Raw genomic sequence first — 19495 nt, 5'->3', positions numbered from 1 at the left:
CAACTATTTTATGTAATAAGCCTAGTCATTTCTTCCACTGTTACACTGTGTAGACATGGGTAGGTTGAAGTTAAAATTTTTAGACTTTTGTTTTATTAGTATGACTCTAGGAAGTTACTTGAACATTATTGAATATATATGAGTCTTCAGGCAAGCTTTTTTTACATTAAGACAGAAATCTTGCTTTCCTATTGGGAGTAAAGATGGATGGCTATGTTAGTAATAGAGTAGAAGTTACTAGACTGAACGGTAGCTTAAACAAAGCAGGGGTTTTGTTTCATTCTCATGTGACAAGGAGGTTAGGGGTAAGCTATTGCTGGTGTTGGTTCAACAGCTCACAGATGTCAGGGTCAGGGTAGCTCCTGAGATTCCCGTGGCTTTTCCCTTAGGTTCCAAGATGGTTGCTGCAGCTCCCCCAAGAAAATGAAGGAAGGTGAAAGGGAAAACAGGGCACACCATTTTGATTCTGCTTCCTTTTAAAGAGCTTTCTCAGATGCCCAGCAACTTTTGCTTACATCTCATTGACCAGACTGTGTCATATCTCTGAGGCTGCATGAGAAATGTAGTTTTTGTAGCTGGACGGATGACTGTCTTCAACCAAAAAGTCTGAGGAAATCTAAGGAAAAAAGATGATGGTGGATCTTTGGGGAACAAACTAGTTTCAAAATGCAGTTGTCAAGGAGCATAATGACTGAAACAGATCAAAACTATAACTCCTTCACAACTAACTCCAAGCAACAGTGCTCTGCCCAGAGAGTGAGCAGAGTGAAGACATCCTGGGTTTTTTTCTTGAAACCCCTGCCAGAACTGGCTTTTGTGGTCAGCAGATATGCCTGCCCTACATCAGGATTTTCTAGAGGAGGACCTAGGAACCTGTACACTTCCTTCGAGGACATAATCTATGGAAGTTTGGAACGGGATGCCGCTTTCCCATCTGGTTCATGTATCTCTAATTTTCCTTACAGATTTTTGGTGGAGTCTAGTTTGCGTTTGATCCCGAGAAAAGGATCCTGCCTTTCGTACATAGGAAAAGGTAATCTATGTAAAGAAAGGCTACTTTACTCCTTTCTGTGATTCCACCACTCATCTAGGAATATCCTGGGAGAAGACTTGCTTCTCAAAGCTGCTTCCATAATCAGCCTACATCCTGCCTAAGCAAAGGAAGAAGAAACACTTCCCACATCCAGGGCTGTCCAAAAGAACTTTCTGTGATGACAAAAATGTTCTATATTTGCACTGTCCAATATGATAGCCACTAGCCACATGTGACTAGTGAACACTTGAAATGTGGCTAGTGTGACTGAGGAAGTGAATTTTAATGCTATTTAATTTTAAATAATTAAAATGTAAATAGCCATATGTGGTTAGTGGCTCTTGTATTGTCCAGCACAGTATGCACCTTTCTTTTTCTTGCATTTTCCAACTACCTGGGAAGAGTTTTGATCCAGTCATGTGCTTGGTGTTCCATCGTCTTTACTCTTCCACCTTGCCATTGAACTTGTGCCCCAGAGAAAAGGAAAGATGGTATCTTGGAACTAAATTCAAGATGTTAACTTGACATTTATACATGGTACAGATTTCTGGAAAAATGGAATGAACTCCTGGGAATAGGTCCTGTGATGGATTTTTGTGATAATTGATGGCGGAAAAATGGCGGTGGTACTGGTCCACTTATGATCCCTGGTGAACATTATGCTGTCCTAGTTAGAGTGAGTCAGCAGGAATCATTTTGTTCTGTTGTGCAATTCATTCTGGTTTATTTTTGTAATATTGTGGCTGCTAAGTGATTATTCCATGTGTGTTTTTCAAAATACTTAGTGGTTTATATTTTTTAAAAGACTGTGAAATAAAAAAAATTATACGTAACTCAGTTTTTTGGTGTGTGTAATTATTCTTACCCATAATTTTTAAAGAGTTAATTAGGATGAGATTAATAGGTAGCAGGAAATATTTATTTATTTTCTTAATTACGTACTTATTTATTTTAAAAGATTTTATTTAGTTAGTTGAAAGAGAGAGCAGGAGTGGGGGGGGGAGGGGCAGAAGGAAGGGGAAGCACACTCCCCCTCTGAGCAGGGAGCCCAATACAGGACTCGAACCCAGGACCCTGGGATCATGACCAGAGCCAAAGGGAGATGCTTAACTGACTAAGCCACCTAGGCACCCAGAAATATTTGTTTTCATATTAGATTTTTTAACAGGCATGTCTGTATGTCAATTAATGTTATGTTTTTAAAATATTTAATAGTATTTTCATCATACTCAGAGTTTGGATAAAATATGAGTGTGGTAATTGTATTGGGGTAATTTTTTCCTCAAGTGTCTGGTTGTTTTTCTGTCCTGAACATCACTTAGGTCTTGTTTCTTTAGTGCTGTCTTAGGTTATTTGTCTTTCGTTATTGAGTTATAGGGATTCTTGATATATTCTAGACACTATTGATCTATGACATAAAAGCGTTACAGCAATTTTCTTCTAGTTTGTGGTTAATCTATTCATTTGCTTAGTGATGTCTTTAAAAGAAATATTTTAAATTTTGAATTTAGATTTAACCACTATTTTCTTTTATGTTTATTGTTTTCTCTGTCCTCTCTAAGAGACTCTTCCCTGTCTCTTAGTACTTATTTTTCTATATTAGAAGTTGTACTTTTTTTCCTATTTTAGAAGCTTTATAGTTTTAACTTTTACTATGTCTGCTATGCATCTTAAATTAATTTTTGTGTCAGGTATGAGGTAAGGATTAAAGTTCTTTTTCCCTCTGTACATATAAACAGTTTTCTACCCATTTGTTGAAAAGACTTTTCCCTCTCCATTGCTTTGGCATCCTTTTCAAAAATAAAATGACCATATAAGTGTGGGACTATTTCTGGGCTCCCTATTCAGTTCCATATGGTCATTCTCATCCATTACATCACCATCTTAATTTCTGTAGTTTTGTAGTAAGTCTTGGTATTCACTACAAAATGTTATTGTATTCACTACAAAATATTACTGAATCTGAACTTTTCTAATAAACTACTAAAGTCTTTATCTGCACACAAAAAGAGGCTTCAGTAATTTCAGTTGAAAATGGTTAAATTCAGTAAGTGGCAACCCTACTCCAATACCATGCTTCTTTTATTCTCTATTCTAGTCCCACCCACAATCTGAATCTGGATTTAGGTTAGCACTTGGTGAAAACATGTGTCCTTGTGTTTCTACATATCTAGAAAACTAGAAAATATATATTTTTCTCCAGTTACAGTTGAGAGCAAACTGTACTTTATAAAAGGGACTTTTTTGCTGGAAAGCTAAAGTGATATAAAACAAAGCACCAAAGTTCATGTGTTGCTCAAGTCCCATCTTTGTTATTAAAGGAGAGTTAACCAGAGATTGAGCTTACTGGCTCAAGTATTAGGACCTCTGTTTTGATGTTTGCTCCTCACCTCAGCAGTAATCGGATACTTGAGTGTATGGGAATCTGATTGTGCTGTTGAGACATTTAGCCAGGATCGTTTGATTAGCACCCAATTACGTCTCATGCCCCATTTTTACTTGCACGCAGTCTTCCGGAACACTACTTCTTGTCCTTTACATATCTCAACTTAGAACTCACTGCAGAGTCTCGACCCATTAGCGGAAACGTGAATGGCCCCCTCCATCTCCAACTATATCATCTCACTCCCTCCTGGGACCTAATGCTTGTTAGAAGTTTGAGGTATATCTTTTCAAATGATTTTCTATGTGTTTGCCATGCATAGTTTATCTAGTCACCTTTATTCACATTTGCATCTGCATGCACAGAAGGCTTTGTTTTTTTTAAACATGGATGATGTCGAATTATAGATATTCTACAGTTTGCCTTCTTCTCTAATATGTTGTGGCAGGTTGTATTTTCCAGAAGATGACCAGAACAGTGTCTCCCATTTCACATGCTCTTACAATATGATTTGACATTGAGTGGGAGTGTCTGTATCCCCTCTCCTTGACTTTGGGCAGGCCAGTGACAACAAAAAGGGGCAGAAATTACACTGACTTACGAAGGTAGGTCAAAAGAGCAGCGCAGTTTCCCCATTGTTTGAGGGAATACCTACTTTTGGAGGCCTGATTTACCAAGTAACATGGAATTATCCTGAGGCCACAATCATTCTCTGAAGAAGCCTATGCAGAGAGGCCCTGGGTAGGTGCCCTCGTGAGAGCCCCAGCTAATGAGCAACTCCCCGGTGCTTAGTCCTCCCTCTTGAGGCCCTCGACTTTATGGAGGAGAGACCAGCCAGTCTCACTGCACCGTCCGGATCCTAATTGTTTTAGTCACTCATTTGGGAAAGTTTGTTACAGCAATAATAATTGGAACATATGTTTTAAAAGTTTTAATGAAAAAAAAATCATCCTTATTGTTTTAAATTATTGTACAGAATCTGCAACAATTTAACAGATGAACTATTGATGAACATTAAGTTTGCTGCAAACTTTTCCAAGATTGTGTTCACAGAAGTATGATTTCTGGTTCATCTGGCTTAGAAACCTCAAGAGTCCGTAGATACAGACAGTCTCCATTGCAAACGACTGGGCCAGGATATATGTCTCCACTTCTCCACAGTATTTAACATTATGAGTCTTTAAAAATTTGCCATTATAAGAACAAAAAAAATACAAAAAAAAAAACAAAAACAAAAACCACCTTGCAGGGTTGATTTGAAAAATTATGAGGGACTTTGTTCCTCTTGTCTTTTTTTTTTTTTTTTTTTAAGGGTGGGAAAGGGTAGAGAGAGGGAGAGAGAGAATCTTAAGCATGCCCATGCCCAGCATGAGCCCAATGTGGGGCTTGATCTCATGACCCTAAGATGGTGACCTGAGCTGAAATCAAGACTCGGAGCCTTAACTGACTGAACGACCCAGGTGCCCCTGTTGCTCTTGTTTTATGTTTAAACAAACTATTTGTTTGTTTGTTTGTTCAGAGATTTTATTTATTTATTTGCATGAGAGAGAGTGAGCATGAGTGAGAGGTAGAGACAGAGGGACAGAGAGAAGCAGACTTCTTGCTGCGCAGAAAGCCAACTCAGGGCTTGATTGTAGGACCTGGAGATCATGAACTGAGCTGAAGGTAGACGCCTAAATGACTGAATCACCCAGGTTTCCCTTATTAGCCACTTTAATTTCTTCTTCTCTATGTGCCTATTCAAATCCTTAACCCATTTTTAATAGGCTGCTCACCCTTTCATAAGTAATTTATGTATAATACAGATATATAAAACTATAGTACAGATATATAATGAATATCTCTATTGGGTGGTCATATGCATAAAATCAGTAAATATATACGTACAGTTATTAGTTATGTGTCATTTGAAAGTTGAAACTGTTTTTTCCTAGTGAGTTGTGTATATTTTAACTTTGTTTTTTTGCTGGTATGTTCACTTTCCAAATTTTTATTTAAATTCTAGTTAGTTAACATATGGTGTAATATTGGTTTCAGGAGTAGAATTTAGTGATTCATCATTTCCGTATAACACCCACTGCTCATCACCTTAATATCCATCACCCATTTAGCTCATCCCCTACCACCTTCCTCCATCAACCCTCTGTTTCCTATAGTTAAGAGTCTCCTGGGGCGCCTGGGTGGCTCAGTGGGTTAAACCGCTGCCTTCAGTTCAGGTCGTGATCCCAGGGTCCTGGGATCGAGTCCCACATGGGGCTCTCTGCTCAGCAGAGAGCCTGCTTTCCTCTCTCTCTCTCTCTCTCTCTCTGCCTGCCTCTCTGCCTACTTGTGATTTCTCTCTGTCAAATAAATAGATAAAATATTAAAAAAAAAAAGAGTCTCCTATGATTTTCTGCCCACTTTCTTTCTTCTTCCCTCCTTTTCTTCCTTCCTCCTTCCCTCCCTCTCTCTTTCTCTCATTCATTCATTCTTTCTTTTCTCTCCTCTTTCTCTCCTTTCTCTCCCTCTTCTTTCTTCCTCCCTCCCTCCCCCCTTCTCTCTCTTTCCTTTCTTTTTCTTTTCCCTTCCCATATATTCATCTGTTTTGTCTAACAAATTCCACTTGTGAGTGAAATCATATGGTATTTGTCTTTCTCTGAATGATTTATTCTGCTTAGCATAATATACTGTAGCTGCATCTGTGTCGTTACAAATGGCAAGATTTCATTATTTTTGATGGCCGAGTAATATTCCAGTATGTGTGTATGAGGGTGTGTATGTGTGTGTGTGTGTGTACTTCTTTGTCCATTCATCAGTCAATGGACATTTGGGCTCTTTCCATAAGTGGGCTACTATTGATAATGCTGCTACAAACATTGGGGTGCATGTACTTTTTGAATCAATATTTTTGTATCCTTGGGTAAATAACCAGTAGTGCAGCTGCTGGTTCATAAGATAGTTCTATTTTAAACTTTTTGAGGAACCTCCATATTGTTTTTCAGAGTAACCACACCAGTTTAACTTTGTTTTTTATTTCATCATACTGAAGTTTAAAATTATATATACATATTGTTAACTCTCCATAACTGTATACTGTAGTAGAGCAATTGTCTCCTCATTTTAAATTCATTAATGGATTGCATTGAATTTCTACATTAAATTTGGGGAAAATTGACATCTTTTTATTTTATTTATTTGTCAAAAATGGAGGACACAATCGGGGGAGCAGCAGGCAGAGTAGGCAGAGGGAGAAGCAGGCTCCTCACTGAGCAGAGAGCCCTACAAGGTGCTTGATCCCAGAACCCTGGGATCATGACCTGAGCTGAAGGCAGACGAGTAATGGATTGAGCCACCCAGGCATCCCTTGACATCTTTTTCGGATCTTTTAGTGATGGCTTAGATTATTTATTTCATATGGGCAATCTTGGATGTTCCTGCTGAAGTTTATGTTCAAGCATTTTACAATTTTGGTTGATGATATATAGGGGATATTTAGTAGCTACTACTCATAAAAGAAAGTGATTGATTTTTATACATTGATCTTATATCTGGATCCTTATTAAACTCTTTTATTCATTGTAATAATATTTTTTTCAGTGATTTTCTTGGATTTCCTTCGTGGTCAGTCATATTGTACAAATAATGAGTTTTGTTTCTTTGCAACCTGCATTTATGCAGTTTATTTCATTTCTTTTCTAGATCAATGACCAGAACAGCTAGTAAAATATTAAGTTCTACTAGTGATAATGGGAATTCTTACCTTTTGTCTTATTCCTAATTTAAATGATATATTTCTAATGTTTAACCTTTAAGTATTATATTTGCTATAATTTTTGATATGTTTTTATCTTTTCTGTTCCTCTTCATTTTTTCATGGGAATGTTTGTTGTTTTCTTTTCTGACCTGTTTTTCTTTTTCTCAACAATGTTTTGAGTAGCTTTCCAAATCCAGAAGTATATAGATAAATAATTTTAAATGTCCGTATAATATTTTATTGAATATACATACTAAAATGTACTTACCAAGTCTTCTATTGGTAAACAAGTACATATATTTAACAGGTTAATATATATATAAACTACACTGCTTTGAATTTCTTTGTACAATCTTCAAATCTGTTTGATTCTTGACAGTTGGATAGCTTGTGTTAAATGTAAGGTGGGGGGCCCTGTGTGGCTCAGTCGGTTAAGCAACTGCCTTCAGCTCAGATTATAATCTCAGGGTCCTGGGAGAGAATCCCACATCAAGCTCCCTGCTCAGTGGGGAGTCTTCTTCTCCCTCTTCTTCTGTGCTCTCTCTCTCTCTTTCACTCTCTCTCTCTCTTAAAGAAAAAAATGTAAGGGACATATCTAACTAACTTTATTGTGCATTATTACAAATTGTTGAGGGATGAATTGCTCTCCAGGAGAATATACCAATTTATGTTTTCATCAACAGTGAATGAGTGTGCCCATTTCCCTCTTTCCTTGCCAACTCTGCATTTTGAGGATCTTTTTAATCTACAAATTTGTTAGGTGGGGCACCTGGGTGACTCAGTGGGTTAAAGCCTCTGCCTTCAGCTCAGGTCATGATCCCAGGGTCCTGGGGTCAAGCCCCGCATTGGGCTCTCTGCTCAGCAGGGAGCCTGCTTCCTCCTCTCTCTCTGCCTGCTTCTCTGCCTACTTGTGATCTCGGTCTGTCAAATAAATAAATAAATAAATAATCGTTCAAAATAAATAGATAAAAAAATTGTTAGGTAAAAAAGTAATGATTTGTTGCTTTCATTAGCATTCATTTTGTTATTAGTTGAACATTGATAATTTTTCTTTCTACTTTTGTGAGTTGTCTATCCATATCTTGCTTTTTTTCCTATTAAGGCATTCTTTAGTTCCTTATTGACATTTTATTGATATTTACTTTTATTTCCTCAGAGAATGTCATTTTATTTATAAATAGGAAGACAAAGAAGTTAAATCACAGTTCGTCTCAGTCTTCATTTTTTCTTTATGGTTACTAGATTCTTAAGTATACTTCTGGACTTACGAAATTTCTATTCATGCATGTATCTCTTTTTATTCACACAAATTAAGCCATAGTATTTGCACATTGTTTCATACTTGGCATTAAAAAACTCTATCAGTGAACAAAAAGATAATTCCCTCTCTCATGGAGTTTACTTACATTGTGTATATAGGGCTGCCTTTTTTTAACTGCTGTATAGTATTGCATGGATAAAGGAAGCCTAATTTACTTATATAACTCTTTGTTAATACATATTTAGTTGTTTCTATGTATTTGCTATTACTAACAACATTACATAATTTTTGGATGTAAATCTTTAATCAATATGTCCATATATCCAGAGGATAAAATCCTGGATGTAGAATTTCTGGTTATTTGAAATTTGAAACATATGTAAAAGTAGAGGGAATATTGCTTCAGATTTATTTTCTTTGATCATTACACAGTCTTATTTATTTTCATTTGTTCTGAATAGTTTTCCTCATATGGGTATACTATATTTTTGTTTGCATTCACTTATTAAAGGTTGCTTCAAAGTTTTGGTAATTATGAATAAAGCTCTGCCATTCTGTTTGCTCTCTTCCGGAAGCCGTCCAATTTGATAATATTCCACTTAAAAGGTGGTGCTATTTCTCATGGGTGTCGGTAAAACTAGTCCTCTCATATACCCTGGTGGAAGTTAGAATCTGAAGAGATACATCGGGGGACAATTTGGCATATCTATTAACATTTAAACTGCACACGAGCAGGAATTCACCTTTTCCTATCTCTTATAGAGAAACACAGACATGCAATAGGTAATGTTTGCATCTGGCAATCAGTCCATTTACAACAGGTCAGCAGCTGGAGCTGAAGAAAACTGGGCCCTGTGGATTAGAGCAAAGGGTAAGCCCCCAGGGCTCACCAGAATTAGCAAGGCAAAGAAACTGAATCAGAAACCTCATCATATGGTCTAGGCTAACACAAAGAGGAGTAGAAATAGGTTGTGAATCCGAGTTTTACCTCAGGCTCACTGGATGTCTGGTCGGTGACAGAAGAGCTGATTCCAGATTCCCCCCCCCACCGCCAACACGAGTAGGCATGCTGAGATGTGGTGAGATGTGGGCACACTTTCTAACCCAGCCGGCACAGTAGATTCTTGCCAGGAGAGGCTGGAGTTGAAGGAACTGGAAACCACTGATCTTCATCCAGAATATTACCTGCACACATGCAAAATATGAAACATGATTCAGTGGTTTTCAGATGGCTTAATTTCTAAACATTTTACAAACTACTTTTTCCTCTCCCTCCCCCCCACTTTTTTTTTTTTTTAAACAGAGAGTGGGGGACAGAAGGAGAGGGAGAGAATCTAAAGCAGACTCCATGACTGAGCCCAGAGCCTGACAGGGGACTCGATCCCAAGACCTTGAGATCATGCCCTGAGACGAAATCAAGAGTCAGATGCTCAACCCATTGAGCCACCCAGGCACCCCTACAAACTATATTTCTAAATATAGAATTTTGATGTGGATTGACAAGAAGCCTCCCTTCATAATTTCCAGAATCCTCTCCTTACCCTTACCCACTCTGCCTGCTTTTTGAAATCAGGATCCTTTGCCTGCCTCCAGAGTCAGAGTTCCCACCCTGGTGCCTGGGATGCCTCTGCAGGCCTTGCAGCCGTGGTGTGAAACCGCCTCTGCCAGGCTTGGCTTCTCAGAACCAAGCAAGGGAAGGGAGAGCATTTGGATGACAGCTTTTCTGAGAGCTGAAGTCACCAATTGCTACTCTCTTTGTTTCTGCGCCAGTTTCTCCTCGGACTTGAACTGCATTATTATATCTGTTATTGGGCCGGCTTGCCTATCTTGTAAGAAATGTATTTTACTTTCGCGTTTTATTTTCAACTGAGATGGTCTCGCAAGGATCAGTTAGGAATTCTTCTCAGCCTCTATTGGCCAGCTCTGATCAGTTAAAGAGGCATTGCTTTAACACTTAAGACAACGGAGCCAGACTCTTGGATTTACATCCGGGGGGCGTCACCTCTCTGTGCTTCAGTTTACCATCCTGAGAATAGAGACAATAATAATTGCAAAATTGCTTGAGCATATATGACCATATGTGACACATATTAAATGGTCAGTAAATGTTAGCTAGTCTTTCTATTCAACAACGTATACTTCTTCCATCACTTTATCTTAGATAATTGTCCCATCTCGCAATAGCTTCTTTTGTCTGATACAGCGTTCATTTTCCTTTGCTAAAATTTCAGGTTAACTTGATCTATGCTTTGTTAATTTATAGATAGATATGTGAGTTTGTGGTGCCGTCCCTATTTCAATATTTTCGTTTTTTTGCCAAGACTTACTGGTCCACTCCCACGCTATCGTTCTTCTCAAGTCGTACCTGGTATTCTCTGGAGGTGTACAGTTTTATCTGGGCATTTCTCCTGCCCTGCCTATGTCAGATTGGTACCTTCCTGCCAAGTGTGTTCCTCCCAGCCCATGCAAACACACTCCAGCTTCTGCGGGAGCCCACTGGCCCAGAAATCTAAATTCATCCCTACCATAAAGGAAGCTGGCTGGTCACCTCTCACATCCTTCTTTACCTTGCAAAGTCACAGCCTTTTCCTGGAAGTCAAGATAAAAACACACTCTGTGCCCTGGGGTTTTTCAGCTTTCAGCCCAGAACTTCAAAATGCACAGAGAGACATTTTGGTTCTAATGAACCATTAGAAGTTAGTAGTACTGAGAGTACTAAGAGAATTTGATCAATGTCGGCAGACTCTGACCTAACTTGGATATAATCAAGAGCCAAAAATATATGGGCACATAGCTAATGAGTATCTGAGTAGTCGGGGAGGAGAGAGATTCGATTCAAGGTTAGGCTCTAAACATTTCCGGTGTGAACATTCTGATGATCAGGAGGCTCTGAAGGGTTATACACTCATTATGTTTGTGAGGTTTCTGCCCACCAGACAGCTGGAGACACAGGGTCTCCACACCTCTGCCCTCTCCAGCACAGGCTCTGTGATGAAGAATAAGGACTGCAGTGTTTTTCATATTCATTATACCTAGAGATTTTATTTCATGTAGAGAGTCTCTGAATTATAATAGATACCTTTTCCATATGAATAATCTTAATGGAGTCCTTCCTCCTGAAGGAATTTATGATGTATAACAAGATGTGAGCTCAGACCTCAGATGTGAGCTTTTCCCCACATTCATTAAATTCCTAGCCTCTTTATTTTTATCTGGGAAACTTTTTGTGCTAGGAGATGGAGTCTGCCTTTAGTATTTCATCTCACCCCTCAGAGCTGCCCTCAAAAGTCACAATTCCCTTCAAAAGGGGGCTTTCAGTCATCTTTTGATTATTTCCACTGGTACCCACCACTGGTGTCTTCATCTTGGGGGAATGATAATAGGAGGGTCTGTAATGTTAAGTGTTTACCCCGACCGGCACTGTGCTCACGTGTGGTTACGCAGTCCCAAAAAAACCCCTGAGGAGGGTGTTATTATTATGCATTGTTGTTTTCCCCATACCGCCTTTCTTCCTCACACTTTGCACCCACAGCAGATGGTGCCCCGAAATAACCCTTAGCTTTGTGTCCTGAGGTCCTCTGCTGTGACCAGAGGACTTGGCAGCCCCATTTGGGGAAACACATTGCCTACCTCATCTAAACTCTTTATGAGAGCCCATGAGCTCTTATGGCCACCAGGTGGGAGTATTGGGATTATAAAGAACTCTCCAGAAAACCGTGCAATTTTAAGGAGATCCACCTGGAACAGTTTTGCATGTGATTTTTTTTTTTTTTTGTTAAAGATTTTATTTATTTATTTGACAGAGAGAAATCACAAGTAGATGGAGAGGCAGGCAGAGAGAGAGAGAGAGGGAAGCAGGCTCCCTGCTGAGCAGAGAGCCCGATGCGGGACTCGATCCCAGGACCCTAAGATCATGACCTGAGCCGAAGGCAGCGGCTTAACCCACTGAGCCACCCAGGTGCCCCTGCATGTGATTTTAATAGATAAAATGCCTGTCTAAATCAAAGCTAAACTTCTTTTGTAAAAGCACATTTTAAGTATTTCAAAATACTAGAAGGTGAGTTATATCAGGAGCATTGCAGTTTTTCTACATGTTAGAACTCTACACCCACCCACCCTTAAACACAAACATTCTTAGATTCAGTTTGTTTGTTTGTTTCTTTGTTTTCAGTTCTAACGGTTTCCATAAGTGCACAGTTTAGGATTTCCTAGCCTGATACTTCTCACATTTGCTCCCAGTGGCAGAGGAGAGAGAGTAAACACATCTCTCAAGAACTGTGGACTCACCTACAGGGGCCTGCGGGAAAAACAATGCCTTTGAAGTCTGAGGTTTCACTTCACAAGTTGTGTAGATTTTAACACATATCAGTGTTTTTAGTTACAAAAACAACACTAAGTAACATGGCCATGGCTGGGAAATGCGGTATGCTTATCCCACAGTCAGTTTTGGGAGCCTGGCTTCTCCCACAGTCAGTTTCTGGAAGGGCAGGAAAGGAGTAGACATGCCGGTAGGGAGCACTCCAGTGTTCGACTGCCTTGGGATTTTCCAATGGTTATCTTCTGTGGTATTTCACTTCTGTTTGTTCCTGAGAGTCTCTTTCATTCTGCATCTTGGCCTTGCATATTTTTTTTTTTTTTAAGATTTGATTTATTTATTTGACAGAGAGTGAGAAATCACAAGTAGGCAGAGAGGCAGGCAGAGAGAGAGCGGGAAGCAGGCTCCCTGCTGAGCAGGGAACTCGAGGCAGGGCTCTATTCCAGGACCCTGGGATCATGACCTGAGCTGAAGGCAGAGGCTTAACCCACTGAACCACCCAGGTACCCTGCATATTTGTTTTTATTAACATTTTGGCTATTTTTCCAACAAATATGGTCTTAAAAAAATAGGGCTCAATTTTTGGCCTTCAGCAATGCCCTTTCTTCAATTCCCAGGATTACTCACTCTTTTGTAAGTCCCAGACTCCTTCCTAAATTAAACCTTTCTGATGATTCAACTTTCTTTCACTTTCTCATTTTAATACTGTTCACTTCATAAGATTTTTTTGTTTGTTTTAAAAATAACTAAATAATGTATATATAGCAGTCCCATGTCTTGTAGAACAAATTAGAAATTGTTCCTATACAAGATCATCACAAATGGGAGAAGGAGAAAAGCACGACTAATAAAAATTATACTATTACTATTTATAATAATATTAAAATGATGATGGTGATGGTGATGATGATGATGAATAGTAAACAGAAGAAGCCAGGGAGAATGTTAGTCCATAGGATCTTGCTTAAAAGCCCATTCTTTATCTTCAGACATCCTGAATTTTTGGCAAACTCGAATTAGGAATGACTCTGATGACTAGGAACATATTTGGGTGAATTTAGAAGGGCATTGCTACTTGACTATTTTATTTCAAATTCTCTTTTATTCCCCCCCATATATATTCTTATTATCTAACATCTTTGAGATGTCAGAATTAGTACATGCCTGCAAGAAGGGTGCTGTGGAATGTTTTGTCAACATAATTAACACAGGAACTTCTCTTCATGTGATTTCAGTATAGGGTTAACTTAGGGAGGTTAAGTGTTTATTAAGGATGTGGATTCTGTGGAACGCCTGGGTGGCTCAGTACGTTAAGCCACTGCCTTCAGCTCAGGTCATGATCCCAGGGTCCTGGGATCGAGTCCTGCTATGGGCTCCTTGCTCGGCAGGGAACCTGCTTCTCTGTCTGCCTCTGCCTGCCTCTCTGCCTGCTTGTGTGCTCTCTCTCTCTCTCTCTACTTCTCTCTGACAAATAAATAAATGAAATATTAAAAAAAAAAAAAGGATGCAGATTCTGTGACCTTCCTGTTACCAGTTGATTGTATTATTTGTTCAAAACATTGTCTTCCTCCCCCTCAGTGGATTTATTCCTACAGAATCCCTCCCTGGGGAAGGACTTGAATCTGTCAGCCTTGGCCTCATAACTGACTTTGGCCAATGTGACATGTGCCACATTCATGACAATGCTTTAAGAGCCATCCCCCCGTTTCCCACTGCTCTTTCCCTCTGCAATGAGAACAACATGCCCCAGTTAGGGGCATCTCCTTCTGTCTGGATCCTGGGATGAGAAAATCATGTGAAAACAGAGACAGCATATCCTTATGTGGGAGAAACAAATCTCTTTTGTTAGCCACTGAGATCCTAGGGTCATTTGTTGTAACCTAACAATGGCTGTATGATATACTAGTGAAATCTTTATCAGGCAGTTTTACCTATTCATGAACAATGGTAGTTGGTCCTAGATATAGTGTATTTGTATTATATATTAGTTAACACAAGAACAAATTTAGCTTGTGATCAATAGCCATTGATTATTTTCAGCAAAATTCTTTCTTAAATTTTACTTTTGAATAAACAAGGACATGTGAAGTTGAATTTTGCCATATTCTTCCTCTTCCACTGAAAGTTTTTAGAGAAGCCCCATATCTAGGCTTGGTGTACCGACATGTAGTACATTTCCCAGTCAACCAGTTTTCTCAGTATAGTTATGAGGTATGCTGAAGCAGTCAGGATTTCTGGGTTTCAAGGAGCTGTAGGTTGGGTTTCTTGGAAAGAAGAATCTGGGATGGAAATTAGTGCATAAGAAGTTTACTACGGAGAGCCCTTGGAGTCAATACCTATGGAAGGGAAAGGAGCAGGAGTGAAAGGGAAAGGAGCAGGATAGGGTGCAAAGAAAAGTTGGGCTATAATGGCATTCTGAACAAAGGATTCACCTAGCCTCACAGGGAGTTCTAAAAGCTGGGCTGGTCCTTCAGCGTTGTTTCAAGTCAGGATGGGGAGTGGGTGGGTGTAGTTATATTGTACATTGACCAATCACTGGATGTAGATAGACTTCCTAAGGGTGCATGACCTCGGGCAAGGCAACTCTTTCTTCCTTTCTTTCTCTCTTAAAAGATTTTATTTATTTTATTATTATTATTATTTTTTTAAAGATTTTATTTATTTATTTGACAGAGAGAGATCACAAGTAGACAGAGAGGCAGGCAGAGAGAGAGAGAGGGAAGCAGGCTCCCTGCTGAGCAGAGAGCCCGATGCGGGCCTCGATCCCAGGACCCTGAGATCATGACCTGAGCCGAAGGCAGCGGCTTAACCCACTGAGCCACCCAGGCGCCCTATTATTATTTTTTTTTTTGACAGAGAGCAGAGAGGGAACACAAGCATGGAGAGTGGGAAAGGGAGAAGCAGGCTCCCCACAGAGCAGGGAGCCTGACACAAGCTAGGCTTGATCCCAGGACCCTGGGATCATGACCTGAGCTGAAGGCAGGTACCCCGAAGCAACTCTTTAGCTGAGGCAATTACCACAGAGGGCTGACAGCTGAGGAATCTGCTAAATGCACTCCCAAGTGCTGGGAGAATGAATCCTTTGTCTCGAAGGGGATCTGGGTGACACACCACAGACTCCATTGAAGTCCTTCCCTTGTGTTGTTCAGATTAATCTCATTATGAAAGCTCTGAGAGCAGATCTTCCAGAGTTTTGCTGGGCTTCTTTCCCGAGGAAAGCCTGTCAGAAGAAGACTGGTGGGATGTGAATGACAGCCCCTGTTGCTGTCATTGGTCTCAGAACTGCAAATGAAATTCACTCTTGTTCCTGTATGATCCAATCCAGGTTACTCTCGTTCTAAGCTTCTCTGCTGGTCTCTGCCACCTAGCCTCATGATTTTGCCTCTGGTAACCATGCCTTTCTCTGGTGGGGGCTTGAGTATTTGTCCATTTACTATCAAAATTGAGCAAGGCGATATACAGAGGTACCCACGTGAATCACCAAATGTCAACATATTCCTTCTTGTGCCCATTGTGTAACAGGGACTGTTACCTCCTCTTGATGATTAGGGCTGGATATACCAGCCAGGTTGGTGCTGCATTTCTTGTTTGCTAGTCTCTTGTCAAGGGGGGCCTGAAGTGTCAGCTGTAATTTATGGGACTCTCACTGTGTCCCATGGGGAAAGTGTTTGCCTTTAAACCCACAGAACCCGGAGGTGACAGGACAGTAAGCACAAATTCTCCAAGTAGATTAGTGGGAGTTTTAGTAAATGGGCCATTTCTGCTTCCATCTCTTGATTCCTGGACCCATGTATTTTACTGATTTGGAGCATAACACCATATAAAAGTCACCTGAAAATGTTTATTGCAGGATTCTGAAGGATAATGTCCTATCCTCCCAAATGTTAGATAGTGATATGTGTTAATTAAAAAAAAAAAAAAGCAGAGCAGCAAAAGGAAGTATAGGTGGGATGGTCAAAGTTATAGATAGGGGAGCCAAGGCAGGCCTCATCTAGGAGTGACATTTGAGTAAAGATCTAAAGGAAGAGAGGAATCTAAGGTAAGTTTATTTAAACTTATTATATGAGTTTATTTATCTGGGGAATAGAAAGGACCAGGCCTGAGACAGAAGTGTCCCTGGCATGCTCAAAGAATAACGAAGTGGTTGGAGCGCCGAGAGTGGAGAAAGGGAAACAGGGTGTTGGTGGATAATGTCAGAGTGGTGATAGGTGATCATATAATGTAGGGTCTTAGAAGCTGATGTAAAGTGTTTGCTTTACTCTGAATGGATTGAGAAAACACTGGAAAATTCTGAGGTAAGAAACAATATGATATGACTTAGGGTTTACCGGAATCTCTGTTTTATTTTATTAAGGATACAAGGGAAAAAGTGGAAGAGAAAAGGTGGAAGCAAAGATACCAGTTACAAGGCTGTAACCTTGAAGGAGGTCGGAGATGGTGGTGGTTGGATCAGGTTGGTGACACTGGGAGTGGTCTTACAGATCGGAGCTTCCGAGGCACCAGTCGTAATATGTTCAGTGTCAGGGGGGGCCTCTTACAATTGTATAGTGTCTGGATCAGTCAAATTCTTGCTACATTTTTGAAGCAGAGGCAATCAGATTTGCTGATACAGCATGTGAGAGGAAGACATATGAAGGATGGCTTTAAGGTTTCTGGCCTGAGCAACCGGGAAGTTGGGGTTGCCATGAACTGAGATGGAGAAGACAGTGGAAGGAGCAGATTGAAGGATGGGAACAATATTAGGAACTCAGTTGTAGACACATTAAGGTTGAGATGCCTGTTAGACACTCGGTTGGCGACTAGATCTGTGAGCCTGGAAACCATGGGAGGTGTTTTGAGTTCCATACTTAGGAATCATTAACATAGATTGAATTTAAAGGCATGAGAATGAAGGGAATGGCTTACTAACTGTGGTGAGAATAAATGAGATCAGCTGAGGAGTGAGTGTGGGTGAAGAAAAAAAGAGACAAAACCAAACCAGAGATGGAACCAGATGTACTCCATGTTCAGAATCTGGGGAAATGAGAAGGATCCAGCCAAAGAGATGGAGCAGAGGTGGTCAGAGAGCTGGGAGAAATCCAGGCCAGGAGCCATCTTGGAAAGCCAAGAGAACAAAGTGCTTGAAGAAGAGACACAGAAGGAATGAAGTAGCCAGGCATAAGGTCAAAGGGATTTTTTATCAGGGTCAGTTCTCTGGACAGTTTTAATCTCCATATCTAATGTTGTGTTAGAGAATACAATGCACCATTAGAACATGTATTCTTGTGTCCCTTTGGAAACTCGACAGTAAAGGTCCAGCTTGTCATTTTCAGAGCAAGTCTGGTATTCTATGAAATGTCCTCAATCCAAAGGCATTGAAGACATTTCAAAGCACTCAATCAGGACTATAGTTCTTTCGTTTCTATCTTTCTTAAAACACCTATTTTAACAAGTTGGTTTTGGGCCCTTGCCTGGAAAGCTAAAAAAAGCCAGAAGCTGTCTGTAGTCTTAAGCCCACAGCAGAGCACGGTAAATGAGAAGAATTTGTCAACGTATGTTGCTGGATTTGTGCTGTGGTACTGCTGAAGCCATGCCCAGAAGCCCCAGCAAATAAAAGACCACAGAAATTCCAGGTGTTACCAACTGATTTGGGGAATGCTTTTCTATTTTTTTTAAATAAGACTTTTGAGAGAGAAGTGGCAATAAGAATTTTAAAACAAGTATTTTCAGAAGACAAAAGAATTGACATATTTTGCTGTTAGTTATTTCGAGCAGAAATGTGAAATATCTTTTTTAAAAATGTAGGGGAAAACTACTCTTTTTTGATAGGAATATAATATTGGGGGAGAATATGGGTCAGTCCACTTTCCAAATACTTTGTCCTGAATTGCAGCGTCATAACAAATTCTGCATTTCAAATATATCTTATGATGGGGAAACATGGAGAAGGATTTAAATAAATGAATATCCAAAGCAGTTTTAAAGTAAGTAAAAATTTCCTTTTCCATAGAAGAAAGTACTATAAAAGTGTTCAGTGCTTGTCATTTCAAATTTAAGTTTTATTTCACAGGAAAGTTATTGAAACTTCTGTACCTCTGAGTAAATTTCTTTTTAAGGTTAAAGGAAACAAAAATTTGTTTTTTTAAAATTTTGAATAGCTTTTTATGAATAAGCAACTAATCTATTTCTAGCATATTTTGGTTAGATAGGTATGTACAAAAATTAATTTCTTAAAAAACTCTGGAATTAAATATGATCAGAAATAACTCCATGCTAATGAATTATTGCCCCAGCCTGCATTCTGTAGGCCCTACCTCCTTTCATGAGCATTTTTTAGTCTCAGTGAATCTCTGGGTTGAGACCATAATCCTTTTTTTTTAAATTTAAAATCAATTAATTAATATATAGTATATTATTAGTTTCAGATTTAGCGATTCATCAGTTGCATATAACACCCAGTGCTCATTCCATCGAGTGCCATCCATAATGTCCATCACCCTATTACCCCGTGCTCCCACCCACCTCCCCTCCAGCAACCCTCAGTTTGTTTCTTACAGATAAGAGTCTCTTATGGTTTGTCTCCCTCTCTGATTTTGTCTTACTTTTTCCTTCCCTTCCCCTATGTTTATCTGTTCTGTTTCTTTTCTTTCTTTCTTTTTTTTTATTTTTTATTAATTTATTTGAGAGAGAGAGAGAGCGAGAGAGATCATGAGCAGGCAGGAAGGGTAGAGGGAGAAGCAGACTTGTGGACTGGATCCCAGGATCCTGGGATCATGACCTGAGCTGAAGGC

The 19495-nt window shown here is 39.6% G+C and overlaps 1 protein-coding gene across 20 annotated transcripts in view; it reads left to right on the top strand.

Moving 5' to 3' along the window:
* SMIM43 (small integral membrane protein 43) overlaps window positions 1-1870 on the top strand; it is a 36763-nt gene extending 34893 nt beyond the window's left edge. For 18 of the 20 annotated variants that reach the window (XR_006607737.1, XR_006607735.1, XR_006607736.1 and 15 more), the window contains one exon: window positions 390-1870. The gene's annotated coding sequence lies outside the window, so the exon portion shown is untranslated. The remainder of the gene's footprint in view (window positions 1-389) is intronic. The other 2 variants (XM_045083610.1, XM_045083608.1) reach the window with 1 other exon arrangement.
* Window positions 1871-19495: the final 17625 nt, after the last annotated feature.

Source organism: Mustela putorius, unplaced genomic scaffold (genome assembly GCF_011764305.1).
Source record: "Mustela putorius furo isolate JIRA1106 unplaced genomic scaffold, ASM1176430v1.1 tig00000721_pilon_pilon_pilon, whole genome shotgun sequence".
Lineage (NCBI taxonomy): Eukaryota > Metazoa > Chordata > Mammalia > Carnivora > Mustelidae > Mustela > Mustela putorius.
Note: the sequence above shows the minus strand (reverse complement) of the source record. Positions and strands in the feature narration are given on the sequence as shown.